The 15,955-nt window shown below is 40.5% G+C and overlaps 1 pseudogene; it reads right to left on the bottom strand.

Moving 5' to 3' along the window:
• Positions 1–15,102: 15,102 nt before the first annotated feature.
• Positions 15,103–15,252, bottom strand: LOC146863102 (5.8S ribosomal RNA; annotated as a pseudogene).
• Between the last annotated feature and the right edge of the window lie 703 nt (positions 15,253–15,955).

Raw genomic sequence — 15,955 nt, 5'->3', positions numbered from 1 at the left:
TAAAGTTTCTGTAAATAATATGCGGACTGTTGTTCTTCGTAAAGCAATCCTAGTAATAATAATAATAATGTAAAAACGTTTAGGATTATGGCCTAAAATAAATAAAATATGTATATATTTATGTGTGTATATATATATATATATATATATATATATATATATATATATATATATATATATATATATATATATATATATATACATATATACATATATATTTATTTATTTAACATCCTTTAAAGCAACATAGTCATGAATATAAGACGAAAAAAGTTGAAACCGTACTAGTAACACATTTTTCTAACGAGAAAGGCCATAACCCTTCATTTTTCTGTAAAACTGAAACTCCATTACTCAATAGCCCGAGGGCTGCAAATGTCTACTTGAACATGTTAAATCAGAAAGATATACTGTAATTTACAATCCCAACACACAATTGTATCTGTCAGCTGTGAAACCTGTAAACTAACACCTTTGTAATGCTTTCAAAGAGATAACAATCTTTTTGTAAGTGAAGTTCCGCCTTCCCCATGCGTATCATTAAGCAGAAAAGGGCTTGACATGGCACATACATTGTGTGTTACTGCCCCAGCACAGGGAGGCTGAGCACAGATCAGCCAGATGAAATGAAGAATTGTCCAATCTTGCCTACCTGCTTGTGGCCTGATTCTAATGTGATGTGGCACAGGAGTGCAACTCTGTACAACTTTCTCAGCTTGCCAAAGTAACTGGCGACCTTTGACCTCATCTCATATGAGAAACAGGGGAAAACGACTCCGAGTTATGCAGACAGGTCAAACTGAAACCCGATTATCTGATCATTCAAACATGTGACCTTCTTCTGCCAAACTTTCTTTCTCACACCTAAAGTGCATGCCTTGGCCCCTAGACATGCACTTTGATCAGGCCTTACAATGCTTTGTTTACCTTGCATATTAGCCCAGTCAAATGGACATGAACTCAACAGTGTCAGTTTTCTCTACACTGTTGCAGACAAAAGCCTTCAAAGTGTAGCACGGATGCCAAGCTCCATTCACTGTTGTGCAGCTGACACAACTGTTCTAATTTATTTTCTGCTGTGTATGCATTTTATTGAAAGTGGTCATTATTTAATACAAACTTGTTAAAAAGGAAAACTGCATTGCCCATAAAAATGTGGTCTTTTTGCCAGATTCATTCACATTATGAAAGGGCACGATCTATCACTAGTTTTCAGTATTGTATATTGTTATAAATATATTTTCCGGCTAGGCTGATGTTCTAAATCTGGGGTTTCCAACCTTTTCTTTAGTGAGAGCTACTTCTGATAATTGAAAACCGTTGTAAGCAACTACCTAGTCCCAGTGGCGGCTCCTCGAGGGAGTGTTGCGGGGCGGTGAGGCAGGCTGGGGGAGGGGCAGGGTGGGGAGTAGTAAACTACGGAATATTGCCAAACGGAGTTGAGTAAATAAATGGATAAATAAAATGAATTACATTGCGCGCTGCAACGGCAAATCGGGAATGCAGCGCACAATGTAAATCGTTTTATTTATTTATTTATTTACTCAACTCCGTTTGGCCATATTCCGTAGTTTACTACCCCCCACCCTGCCCCTCCCCCACCCCTCCTCATCGCCCCGCAGCACTCCCTCGAGGAGCCATCACTGCCTAGTTCAGGGATAAATAAATGTACACAGAGATCAGCAAACTTCAGGAGATCATAAAGCACTAATAGCACAGGGGCTTTATTGCAAAAGGTTTACATTCGGGGCCCCTGAGGATCAGTTTATCCCTTTGCTCTTGAGACAATGTCCCGGATAAAGAGTCAGAAAGAAAAACAGAGAACATGAGAGAACAAAGGAGAGAAAGGGAGCCGCTGAAGAGAGAAAGAGACATAGACAGGATAGAATGACAGCATGTGAGAAAAAAAGCAACAGAGAAATAAAGGAAAACAAGAAAAGAAGCAGAGAAAGACAGGGAAAGAAAGAAAACACAGGAAGGGAGAGAACAAATAAATCAGAGAAAAGAGCAAAAGAAAGAAAGGAGATGAAGGAAGAAAGAGAAAAAATAAGAAAATGAGATGAAAAAGAAACAGTGAATGGAATAAATGAAAAGAGAGGAAGAAAGAAAAGATGACAGTGGATGGAATAGAAAAAGAATAAAGGAAGAGCACAACAGAGAAATAGAAGAGTAAGAAAACAATGGAACAAAAAAGAACATCAAAATGACGAAAAGTAAGGGAAGGAAAATAATGATAGGAAAAAGAGAAGAAAAAGAATGGAAAAAGAACGAGACACTTAAAGCAAAGAATAGTGGATGAAGAAAGAAAAAATAGAAAAGAAAAAATACAATAAGTAATAACAACAAGAAAAAGATAAAGACAGAAAGAATAATAAAGAATGAAACATGAAGAAATAAAAAGAAGATACAACTGTAAAAAGAGGGAAGGAGAGAAAAAAGCAGATAAAGAAAGAAGTAGAGAAAGAAAAACAGAACAAAAGAAAGGAAGTAGGAAAAAAATCAAGAAAGAGGGGAGAACAGAAAAGTAAATGAAGAAAGGAGAAAAGCAGAATGGCAGGGAAAAATGAAAGAACAAATGAAATAATTATTGAGAGGAAAAATACCAAGAAAGATGTAGAAGAAAGAATTAGGGATAACAAGAAAGAAACAGAGAAAAAAACAGAAGAAATAAAGGTGCACATGCATCAAAAAAGTCAATAGCGATTCTTTAATTGAGATTTTTAAAGAATCGCAATTAAAGAATCGCTATTGCCTATGCATGTATGAATTGCAAATAAAATTGCGATTCCTACAAATACCTTAAGCGACTCGCAAATTGTGACTCGCAATTAAGGAATTGCTTCCCATTCATACCTATAGGAATGAATGTGAATTACATGCGCAATCTGAGAGTACCCAATAGGTACTCGCAAATTGCACATGCAATTTCAAGAGTGCAAGGGTGCCAAAAGGACACCCTGTTGCACCCCTGAAATTGTAATGTTAACACATGTTGCGCACTCACATGCCCCAAGGGCATGTGTGTGTGTGTAACGAGGAACTTTGAAAAATGCACTTTCGTGCATTTTTCAACGTTTTTGCAAATTACCGTCAAATTTCATTTGACGATAATTTGCGTCCCCTAATAGTGAAATCGCTATTTTCAATGGCATCATGCATTGCATTTGAGGCATCACAATTTACAATTCCTTAAATGCAATAGCAATTTAAGTAATCACAAATTTTGCAATTCCTTAAATTGCAATTTTTGCATTTGGGATGATGCATCCCAAATGCGAAAAATACCGGTCACAGAGGGACAGATTCTGAGAATCTGCCCGTTTGCGACCGGTTTTTCTTTTGATGCATGTGACCCAAAGAGAATGGAAGAGGTGAAAAATGAAAAAGAAACAAACAAAGAAGGCGAAAATGTGAAAAGTAGAGGAAGAAATGAAAAACAAAAGAAACAATTGAGAAAAACAGTAAGAGTAAAATAAAGACAAGACAAAAGAAAGAAAGAAAGAAAGTTTCAAACAGTAGACAACAAAGCAGGAAGAAAAGAAGAAAAGTAGGAGAACAAGACAGTGTAAAAAGATAGGAAAAAAGAGACTAAAGAGGAGATAAAGGAGTGGACAAAAGAAATTTAAAAGGGAGAGAAAGACATGAAAGCAAGAAAAAGGAAAGAAAAGGAAGGAGAAGCAAGAAAGAAGTAAAAAAAAAGAATTTTTCATAAGAGGCTAGGCTACATCATCCTGCACTGTCAGATTTCAGGCCTACACAGAAACCTGTTCAGTGTTTTAAACTGCTGCGCTTGATTTGATTTGATGTAATTTTTATAAAGCTCTATCAATTGCCCAGAGGAATCTTGGCGCTTCTTATGACAGAGGGGACTGAGAAGAAAAAGTATCAACTTTCCCCGAAAACATCACTCAGCGATCCAGGGAGAATAGCCAGGTCTTCAAGTCATTTCTGAACCTAAGCACAGAGGTGGCATTTTTCAGTTTCAGTCAAGCTGCTGCATTTTGTACAGTCTGCAACCTTTTCAGATATATCTTGGGGATGTCAGAATAAAGCCCATTGCATTAAACTATTCTCGAAAAAACCAATGCTATGACCACTGTCTTGAGCATGTCTGGTGGTAGAAATTGGGCGATTTTCCTAATCCCACGCAGACAGAAGAAGGCAGTTGGAACAACTCTATTTATTTGCTCCTAATAGGATAATCGGTCGTCAATCATGACACCCAGATTTGTTTACCTTCTGCACTGGCTACGGGGAGAGAGTCCATTACTTTGGGCCACCAGCTGGGGGACCAGACTCTGTTTTCTTGAATTCAATTTTAGGCAGTTCTGATCCATCCAACGGCCAACTGCCACCATACAGTTTTTAAAGATCCTACTCATGTCCGGACCTTTGTCCGATAGTGATACCACAATTTGAGTATCGTCGGCGTATGACACCAAGGAAAGCCCAAAGGGCTTGGTTAGGGCTGCCAAGGGGGTTACATAAAGTTTAAAAAGAGTTGGGCTCAAAAATGAGCCCTGAGGTACCCCACAAGGCAGCGAAAAAGATTCAGAAGTGAAGCCCAGCTGCCCATCAAAAGAGATTTCAGCAGCTGTAGTGCTACACCTTGGATCCCCAAGTTTTGAAGGCGATTGATCAAGATATTATGGTTGACTATATCGAAGGCTGCAGATAGATCAAGAATGGCGATAGTGGCATTGCCTCCCTCATCAACTGTGGTCCTGATCTCTTCTGTAGCCACCAGAAGAGTGGATTCTGTGCTAAAGCCACTCCGGAAACCAGAGTGTCATCTAGCACATTATTTTCCTCCAAAAAGGCTGCCAGTTGCACATTCATGGCTTTCTCAACCCATTTTGCTGGTAATGGGAGCCTGGCTTATCAAGTGGTTGACTGTATACTCTCAAGCCTGCTGACAGGCATGTATCATGTCCGAGCTACACAGTGGCAGCTGCGAGCTACTGGTAGTGCACCATAGACCTGTTGGAGACCTCTGTCTAAATATTTGAATTAATTTATAAAGTAGGAAACATTTTCACGTATTCTATTAATCACATTTAATTCAAACAATATAGTAAAAATGTGTAAATGTCAGTAGCACCATCACATATAACACAAGAAACACAATATTAATAGCAATAATGATTCTATCTATCTATCTATCTATCTATCTATCTATCTATCTATCTATCTATCTATCTATCTATCTATCTATCTATCTATCTATCTATCTATCTATCTATCTATCTATCTATCTATCTATCTATCTATCTATTATCACTGGAAGTGTGCCACCACATGAGGTCTCACAAGGGTAAAAACAGCAATTCATGATTTCAAAATGGTCTGTTGTTGGGGAACTGTGACTGGTCCAATGGTAAAATGTAATTTTGCATGGAAATCTGAAAGACCTTACATCAAAGAAAGTAGATTTCGTGAATGGATATTCAGTGATTTGCAATCTACGCTTGCATGGTTAATCATTTAGGTATCTTGCAAACCTGTTTGATCTGTCCCTATTAACCAGAGGTACGAGGTTTTTCAGCTAGTATCTTTTAACTTCCTGACCAGTTAGATTCAACAGAATCAGTGGATGATTGTGTTCAAAGTTGCTTCTCGTAGAATTTCATACCACTACAAATGAAAATTCAAAGTGACTACTAGGAGTGGGCGAAACTCATGGAATTTGACTTTGTAGAATGCCGCAGAGTTACAAAAAACTCAGCAAACTTCTGTGGAAAATGGCACGTTGCAGTGCTGCTGCTGTGATTGAGCATCGAAAGTGCATTCCACGCTGTAAAAAAATCAGCACGAACAACAGCACCCGGCATGCCAGAGGGTGCAGCTATTTGAGATGATTTTGCTGCCGCTCGAGTATATTTTCTTCCAGAGACACAGCCTTCTGACCGCAAACGGTCGTGACCACTCATGATAGCCTGCTTTGGGAAAATCTCACTGGATGTCCTCCTAACAACACTAATTTTCACTCCCATTCACCAATTTACAGCTTTAATGTGTGTGCAAGGAAAATAAACTGTGACGCAGCGATTGGCAGAGTTTGGCCGGAACTCTATGTTACAATAGTGACACGCAGTCACCACAATTCAGCCAATTTCACTGGCAGAACAAAATATTTCACCTACCCCTAGTGACTACCTGAAATTCAGAAGATTGTTAATGACCAACTAATTCACCATTTTATTTGGGTAATCTTGTGATCTATGCAACATTTCTTTCCAGTTTGATCCCAATGTCCTGCCCAGTGATGTGCCAAAGACATGCTTTGCATCTTCACCCAAGCTTCTCAGAACCCTTGCTTATACTTTTTTACCAAAATTCATCTTCCTTGCTTGGTGATTGATGGGTTCTCCACCACTAGCCTCTTGCAAATGGGTAATATTTAAACTTGCCAATCCCTCTTATATGCAAATACACTGCAGAGTTCTGAGGCCACCATAGCGCCACAATTGGGTGGTTAGAAGCACGTAACAAACATAAAATAAATGAGTTCATAATATTGACATGGGATAAGAATCACAAAACGTGGGGCGCAGAAGTACTGGTCACAAAAAACTGGTTGAAATTTGGAATCAATATTTTTGTTACCAGTATGGAATTTGATGAACCAACCTATGTACTAATAGATTGGATCATAAAATTATGATACAGAGTGGGTCATAATCAGACCTTACTCATGAATATTAATGAGGTAGGTTGCAAATTGCAGCTCACTATGACTGGTGCCCATTACAGTGATGGTGGCCTGCTAGGTTCAGCAGACCACCTTGTCTGGGATCACCTTTAAATAAAGTAAAGTATTTTAAAGCACTCCTTTTTCATTTAGGTATACAGTGCTGCATTAAAATAAAATTTACCTGGGTCTATTTTCGCAACCTTGTTTTTTACATTCACATACACCCCAATCAGTAGCATTTCAATATTTTGCGACCAAACTATGGTCACAAAACTTTGATACATCAATAACTAATTCTGCATTTAGAAGGGACGCCCACAACATACCCCTTCCAAATTAAGAATTGGTATGGGGTCACAATCCTAAAAGTTTACAGGCTCCTGAAATGGAATTGGTACATTAGAACATTTTGTTTTGCTGGTCCAAGCTCTGCATAGGAATGTTTGTGCCCATAAAATGCTTTGTATATTTGGTCCTTGATTTCTAAAGAGAGCAAATCCATTGAGTTGACCTTCATCCTTGACACACAGCAGCAGGCAGCGTATTTCCATATCTGTCTCACCACACAGCCATGGATAGATTTGTCTTGACACTCTTTCCTCCCAAAATAAGCATAAGAATCCCTTACATCCATCCTGATAGCAGAGAGTATGCATGCTGAAACTATGTCCCATCCAACCAGTCAGGTGTAGAACACCCTCGGAATTTGGGGATTGATCTTAATTGTGCACAGCTTTTATTGGCAAATATTACACTTATTTCCGAGAACCAATTCAACTCACAACAAGCCAAACAGAAGATCCAGGTCATAGCCAGCTATATGAAATGGATTCACAATGCATGGTATGAGAAAAATAAAACAAATCTGCCAGTATTTCAATTGAACAATAGACAGCTTCTGTTGACATTGCACCAAGTGCATGAAATCCTCTGCCCTGCTCTGCTTCACAATGTTTTGTGGACAGACCTTTGCTCCCCTTGACAGTAGTACCCCCTCTTCCTTTTTTGTAACACCCTGTGCCATTGGAACTAAGCTATACCTAACTGATGAGCCCTAATCGCGGAGAAACCATTCTTGGGTTGCTTGTGCTCATGTTCAGGGAGGACTTGGTCTGGCAGATCAGGCTGAACGTATCCTACTAGAGCAGAGTCAAGACTGTTTTGCATATGGCTGGGTGACATGGTGAGTAAAATAACAATGGGATGGAATGCTATGCTGAGCTGTTCGAAATTGGGTCTCTAGTTGGCAGAGTTTTTCACCCTGTCCAAGAAGGGACCCAAATCCTAGTCATGGTAAGTCAGATACACAACCTATATTGACCTGTGGTCACAGTCTGGTAGCTTGGCACAGAGCAGTCAGGCTTAACTTAAGTGGCAATGTGTAAAGTATTTGTTCACACTTTAATTACAGTAACACAGTGAAAACACCCCAAAAAGATGAATGACACACAAGTAACAACAATAACTAGGGGATTAAAAAGGCCATCAAACTGCCACTGATATAATAATACTAATAACATTATTATTAATAATAATATTTATACTAATAAACCTTATTTATTAATCGCGACCATATCACCCCTCAAGAAACGTTCAAGGCGCAGAGGACCGTGGGGGAGATTAAGTGAGCCTTTGCCCAGAGTCACATGATGCTGAGCTGCCACCAGGAATCGAACCGTGATATGCCGCCATACCTCTCGCAGAGTACTTACCTTTGCCAACTTCAGCAACATTGATCTTCACACCAGAATTCAACTCCGGAGGAGACAGGGACACCTTAAACTGGTCTAATATCCTTCATTTTTTAAGTAACATACCTTCACTATCACATCCTATATCGGAGCATCCTAAATTGTTACTGTTTAAAACCTACCCTATGATCAGTAACAGAGAATCAATACTAACAGAATGGACAGATATTTCAGATGCCAAAAACATCCTGACAGAAAATAAGCGGTTCAAAGAATGGATAATTCTCATCAACAACAACAAGATGATGGATGGAGAGCTGAAACTTTTCAACCACTCACCCCCAGTCACAGAATGGAGTTGAATTCATCTTTCTTTTGCTCACTATGCTACCTCAGTTCGGACCCAGCAGTGTGCCAGTAGCAGATATGTACTCCCACGTTTTGATAAAGAGGCAGAATTCCTGCCTAAAACAAAAGGAAGCCTATAGCGTGCTGAGAGGAACAAAACTAATAATCACTCCCATGCATGGGGAAAAAAGATTATAGTTAGGCTGTCTGGTTTTTAGGTTTAACCCTATAATAACTGATAAAACCCCACTGAAAGAGAAATAGCCCTCACCAGTGAAAACAAATAAACACTGAAAAAACACCTGCACAATCACAAAGTAAATGGCATTCAAAGAAAGGAAAAAGATAGTGAGAGAGTCATTTTTTTCTTCCTGAAGGGGCCAATACAATGTACCTTTGTTATACCAGCTAGCAGTAAGAAAGACTGGGCTAACATTATTCTGCTTGAGTTTTGTTGTTTAGGGATGCCACTAAAATATTGTTTCTTCTTCCTTTTGCTTTTTTCAGTTTTGTAGTCTTTGGTCTAAAGATGCAGAGTTTAGAAGCATGTTTTATGTCTTGTATAATTATTTTATAAACTGTAGAGAATCAGGAAATATCAAAATCACATTTGATATTTTGGCTGCGTTTGATTCTTTCACTGACAGGTAAAATGGCTGGTTTCATAAGAATCTTTCCTAATATGTGTCATCACATTTACCCACAGAGACAGTTTCTAGTGGCTCAGTATTGATAATAGGTGAATTGGCAACACCTCAGGCTTTAAATATTCAATGCAAGGTATAGTGACAAGTATATGTGAAAAGAGTGCTATTGCTAAGCATCTCGGATAGTGGTGAAAACATGACACTAGACGTTTGGGAAACATGGAACGCAGTGTCACTTGGAATGCTCTGCAAGAAAGGTTCTTTACAAGTTCAACAAAAGATTGGAGTGATATTGTTCGTATTTGCAGTGATTCAGCTATGTATATGAAAATTTGCGTAATGACCTGTCAAAATTGATACCTGAGCTGAAGTGCTTCCCTGTAAGAGATCCTTGCCACTTGTTAGATGGTATGCTGAAAGCATCTTTACAATCTTCAGAGTTAATGAGGAATACTATTGACTTTTTAGTCCATTCTGGTGCACTGTTTTTTATGCAACAGGAACTAAAACGCAAAGATTTATCCTTTCATGTTTTGTGTGGCATCAAAGAAAGAGTCATCCCAACTGTGTCCCTTAGCTGATGGGTCTCAGTCCAAGGGGCTAAGAATGCTATATTATCCATGTGGCAACCATTTACAGAATCTGTTCTGAGTGATGATGCCAAAGGAAATAATGTGAGGATCATTGCTTCCATATTGATAGTGATGTGAAAGAAAGTACACCCTACTGCATTCTTAGATTTTTACAGGAAAACATAACTGCTATAGTGGACATAATAAAAAACTAGAGTCTGAAAACACCCTTGTCTGCCAAGAGTTCAGCATATTTGTGTAGTTGTGAAACATCTCCTGGAGAGTAGCTGGGCGACACCTTTAGTGACTTTGGCACTGCAACATGTTCCATGTTAGAGTGCTTGCCACTTGGTATGCAAAGCAATCTTGAAGAGCAATTAGGAAACTTTTATTTTACAATGTATGACAAATGGCTTGCAATGATGCATAGAAATGTCCCTTCACCACCAATGGCATTTGAAGTCAATGAAACCTCACTGTGGTACTCTGTACACATTCTGGATCCCTTCCGTAAATGGGAATTTCCTCTGTAATTTCAAAAATGCGCTTCATTTTTGACCGCTTCAATAACTCTGAGGGCATAAGCACCCAGTTCAATGCAATTGTTGCAGAACCTGCCCTGAGAATCGCAATCTTCAAGAGCACCAATATTGGCATGGAAAGCTATGTCAGTGGCCAGAGTTAACAAATTGTGTACTGGCTGTTTTGGCATTGCCCTTCTCAAGTGCCAATGTTGAGAGGGCCTTTTCACAGAAGTTTACATGGGAAGGAAAGAGCAAGCGCACATGACCAAAGACTCACTGAAGAAGTATTGTATGGTGTACTACAGTAAGTTTAATTTGCAAAAATCTATTTGGACCTCATATACACTATACGTACACTGTCTATGCACCATGCACTATCAGTGCAGAAAGCAAGCAATAATAAAAGCAAAACGTTCCATAAACACCGGAAAAACACTGTTTCTGTTGTTTTTAATGGCACGAAAATGTGTAACCACTGACAACCACTGTTTTTAAACGTATTGAAATCACTTGAAAACACTGAAAAAACCCCAACAGAATTTACCAAAAATGGAATCTGAAAACAGGAAAGCCTAATTATAGTTCATCTGACAAACTATCAGGGGGATAGGCCACTAACCATCACGACAATCACTAACACCCTTCATAATGAACAAAGGAACTGGGGGGGCTTTCAGCTACTCTCACAAACAACGGTGAGCTGAATCCCTAGCAGAAGGGAAATAACAAAAGACAATCAGATCAACAATTAAAATAATAAGCTGGAATGTGGCTTTATTGAACACCTTGCTAGACACTAAAGGCACCCTTGAATACTTGAACACAGGGACATCTTATACCTCCAAGAAACATGGGCTATTGCACCCATCTCCATTCCGGGCTATCAAGCAATCCACACAGCAGCACAAAAGAAGGACTTGTTTGGAGACTTTTTTCCCATCTTTGTGAAACTTGATCTGCAGCTAAAAACAAAGGAACTAAAAAACCTCACTCATGATATACAGGCCCATGAGTTGGAAGGCCTGACAATGGATGGGAAAGCCTCTCCCATTATGGTGTTAAACATGTATAGCAACCCACGTAGGGATGAGAAAAGAAAAGTTGTCACAAATATCTCAAACCAGATAAATACACTACTTTATGAATACCCAGGGCATGAGTGATCTGTTTGCATTGCAAGAACTTGCTGCAACAAACATTTCCCCCTCGACCCCCAGCTTCCCGTACCTTATGCTTCTAACCCGGAAGCATATGCCGTCATAAACTTAACCGTAACCATTAAGAAAAAGAGGAAAAGTGGGCATACAATGGGGAGCTCACCAGTTGAAGGATAGTAATGATTCCTGTGTTGTTCGCCATATTGTCTCATTACAATTTTCAGTTAATGCAGCTTCTCTGTTGGGGCCGACCCATCACCAAAGATTTCCCAGCTGACCCGGAGCCAGTCGCAGCACACCACCACAGAGGAACTGCACCCTGCCGGGGCTGGGTGCACCCAAGAAGCGGTCCAGCCAGAGGGGATCTGCCCTGCCGGGGGACCGACCTTCCCTCCATTAATATAGGGTGAAATACTTGTTTACCGCCGTATTTTTAATATCGATATGAAATGGTCATTTTTTCTGACCGGTTTCTCTATCATGATGACAGAGATGATAGGACTCTGCACACACAGTCTTGCTTTACACTTGGCAGCTAGAAGCACTGGAGCAAGAATTCATAGCGCTGATAGTAGTGTGTTAAGCTTCGGCCACTAGCTGTGAATTGTTTGCTGATATTCTAACTGATTAATTTTTCCTGATGTTAAGTATAATACAGGATGTCGAATTATAATAGACCTTTCTCAATTCAGATGTAATTATGAATATTTGCATGTACTCAGTTTAGGAATAGGATTTACACTTATTGATATACTTATTAGATTGGTCAACTTGATATTAAAGCATACTTGGTAAGTACTTTTTTAATTTTCGCTCATTCGGAGAGTTTTTATTGTTCTTATTTGTATTATCTATAGATTTATTACACATATGGTGACTTGTTCCAAAATGGCACCCATGTGTGACAAATGTTAATTGCTCCCCTACACACTGGTCGCTCTTCTATTTTTATGGAGTGGTGAGGTATAAATTGACAGTCCAAGATGGCGAGGCTGCGAAACGCCATTTATACATACGGAATACTCTGCGTAGGATTTCTTGCTGCATTAAGGTAAAGGCATTTCACTACTAATCGGGCTTGTGACTCTTTAATTCTCGCCTACTTGTAAGGCGTAGCACATTCTTTATCTACCCATTTGGGGTACTGAGGCACAGCAGTAGCACAGTTTTATGGGCTCATTATGATAAAGGGTTACCTTTGCAACGGTTAAACAGGTTGGGGGATTAGTTCAAGCTGCCCTGGCATTTGAAATATTTGTCTGTCTTAGCTTTTACATGTTTGAAGATTCTGTATTTATAATGGCTCCAACTTTATCAGAAATAGCTTTGTTGCTTGTATATATGTAATACTGTCATGCGATAATGAAATAATTGGTTCATTATACATGCTTTGCAGGATATGTTTCGAATATTGATGCTACTGTATGAAGGTTCATGACAGATGTCACTATTCTAGTATTCCCTTATATATTGCTACAGGCGGTGAGTTTATTTAGCGTTGTTACGCCTAGAGTGTGCATGAGGTGTTCGGAGACTTTATTTTAAGCACTTAGAGGCACAAGCATCAAGGTAGGTTTTTGCGATTCCTTAATTGCGATTATTAAGGAATCTCAATCATGGAATCGCAAAAGCCTATGCATGTAGGAATCGCTAAAAAAATAGCAATTCTTAAACATTCCTTAATTGCGAGTCGCAAATTACGAGTCGCAATTAAGGAATGGCTTCCCATTCATTCCTATGGGCATACATGCACATAGGAATTAAAGGGAATTGCAATGCGCAATTTGCGAGTACCCAATAGGTACTCGCAAATTGCGCATGCAATTTCAAGGGTGCAAGGGTGCCAAAAGGACACCCTGTTGCACCCTGAAATTGTAATGTGAACACATGTTGCACACACACATGCCCCAAGGGCATGTGTGTGTGTAACCAGGAACTTTCAAAAATGCACTTTGGTGCATTTTTCAAAGTTTTTTCAAATTACCATCAAGTTCAAATTGATGGTAATTTGCAAATCCTATTTGCAAAATCGCTATTTGTGATTTCATCATGCATTGCATTTAGGGAATTGCAATTTGCGATTCCCTAAATGCAATCGCAATAAAGTAATCGCTATTTTTGGGATTACTTAAATTGCGATTATTGCATTTGAGATGATGCATCCCAAATGCAAAAATACCGGTCGCAAAGGGGCAGATTCTGTGAATCAGCCCGTTTGCGACCGTTTTTTCGGTTGATGCATGGGGCCCTTAGAGTGTTAGCTTGGTACATATTGGGTGTTTTCTTTATACACTTACTGGGTAAAAAAATTATTTTTCTTGCTCTGTCTACCAGGGCCACTTTTCATTTTTCTTAGTGTCCATCATGACTTGTGAATTTATTAAACTCATGGTGGCTTACCACATATGTATATAACTTGGTGAAGCACTTTGGGATAAATTACCAGATCTTTGTTATTCATGTTGTAATATAGCTGATTTGTCTGTTTGTTTAAGCCCTGAGGAAGTCTACGGTTAAATCCATAAAGACAAAACGTGTGTTGGATAAATCTGTGGCAATATGTTGTTGATGAAGATTGGAGTGCTGATTAACATACAAACAAGCTATGGAATAAAAGCGCAAAGAAGAACAACTTCAATTATTACTGTTTGGACTTATATGTGCTTGATTACACGATTGCTGCTCAGGATATTGACTTTTGTCTGATACATATGTGTGGACCTTAGTCTACATTTCTGACAATGCGGGGTGGTCATTGTACAATACTCTTAGAGCACTCTCATTAAGAAAATATTTCATTGTATACTTAGTTTATTGACCCTGCACAGTATATACCCTACTGCATTTTCTTATAGATTACGACCTTCCATCCATATTGAATCCCCTGGTGGATTGCACTGACCCCACCCATTTACCTCTTGATGGTTTCATGCCCTCTTGAACTCTCTCTTCAAAGTTTTTTTCAACTTTCTCACCGGTACTTGTTGGCTATCGGTCCATATTTAATCTTAGATGGAGTTGGCCAGCAACTTTGGGCTGCATTCCCAAGTAACCCGACTCAGAGAAGAGCCAATCCCAGCACGCTGGGAGCTGCTACTGGCCTAACACTGTCCGCAGGGTGAGCCTTGATCAGAAGGACTTGGGCCCCGGTGCAATGCCAGAGAGTCAGTCTTCTGCAAGCCACAATTCCCATGCCAGCCGCCAGGCGGGGATTCTGAGCTCGGCTCTTCCCTCTTCACTCACCGTTACTGAGGGAATCTTGGTTAGTTTCTTTTCCTCCTCTTTGTAATATGGTTAAATTAAGTGGGTCGCTATGTCTGATTTGAGGTCTACCTCCTTGACAGGGTTGGGGGGAGGATCCTGCGATGGGTGATCTGAATTCCTACCTTGTGGGGGGGCAAAGGGAGCAGTGCAACTTTGCAACAGTCCCAACCACGCTCTGGGGAAGCGTGAGCTGGTGACAATTGAGTGACCCTCAGACAGGCAAAGCCCTGGGATGAACCCGGGCTGCAAGGTCTGTTTGAAGTGTCGATTAATTTCTCCTGCAATTCATTCTAATTCTTGCAGATAGCTATGTTCTTCATCAATGCACAAGCCAAGTGATCCACCACCAAGAGTAACAGGCAAATGCGGGCACAGGAGAGGTGAGAGAAAAGCAGCACTTTGCTTCCATCTACCGCCCGTGCAGTGAGACAGACCCAGCGCCCTGTCAAGGCTTGCCCTCTGGGAGTCGGCCTCCACGATTCGAAGAGCATTTCCAAGCGCTCGGCCCAGGAGTGACTGAAGCAGGCAGACCAGGAGTTTTCAAACCCTCAGTGCAGCCGCATGAGACCAGGATGAACCAGGTACCTGGCAACGAGAGAGTGTCGCTCCACCTGACGTCGGCCGTCCACCACCTGGCTCGACCCCTGCGGCATCAAGATCCCCCGGCTTGGACGGCTGACCCTAGCCATGTGGTAGGCTAGTGGGTAGCCCAAACCGTGCCGTGGTCAGAGGCACCAGAAAGGAACGGCTGGGTGGCTCTCCATCTTGCATACCCCAGCTGAGAGGAGTTGGAGTCCACTCTTCCAGGCTGCCCTGCCACCTGGGAAGGGCTGCTCTTTGCTCGCCCATAGCCCGGTCGGGCTGGATTGGGTGGGGAAGTGCCTGGGGTGGCAGGGCCTTATGGGGTGGTCTCAGCGCAGAAAGGCACTGCCATTCGGTTTTCCCCATGCGGTCATGCTGGGTGAGCGTGAGTTCCATCTCAGAAAGGCTTACCATTGTGCCTCTCTCAGAGGGGCCAGGTTCAGGCCACTCCCGTCCCAGTCCCTCATGCATATGTC

Source organism: Triturus cristatus, chromosome 2_2 (assembly GCF_964204655.1).
Source record: "Triturus cristatus chromosome 2_2, aTriCri1.1, whole genome shotgun sequence".
Lineage (NCBI taxonomy): Eukaryota > Metazoa > Chordata > Amphibia > Caudata > Salamandridae > Triturus > Triturus cristatus.
Note: the sequence above shows the minus strand (reverse complement) of the source record. Positions and strands in the feature narration are given on the sequence as shown.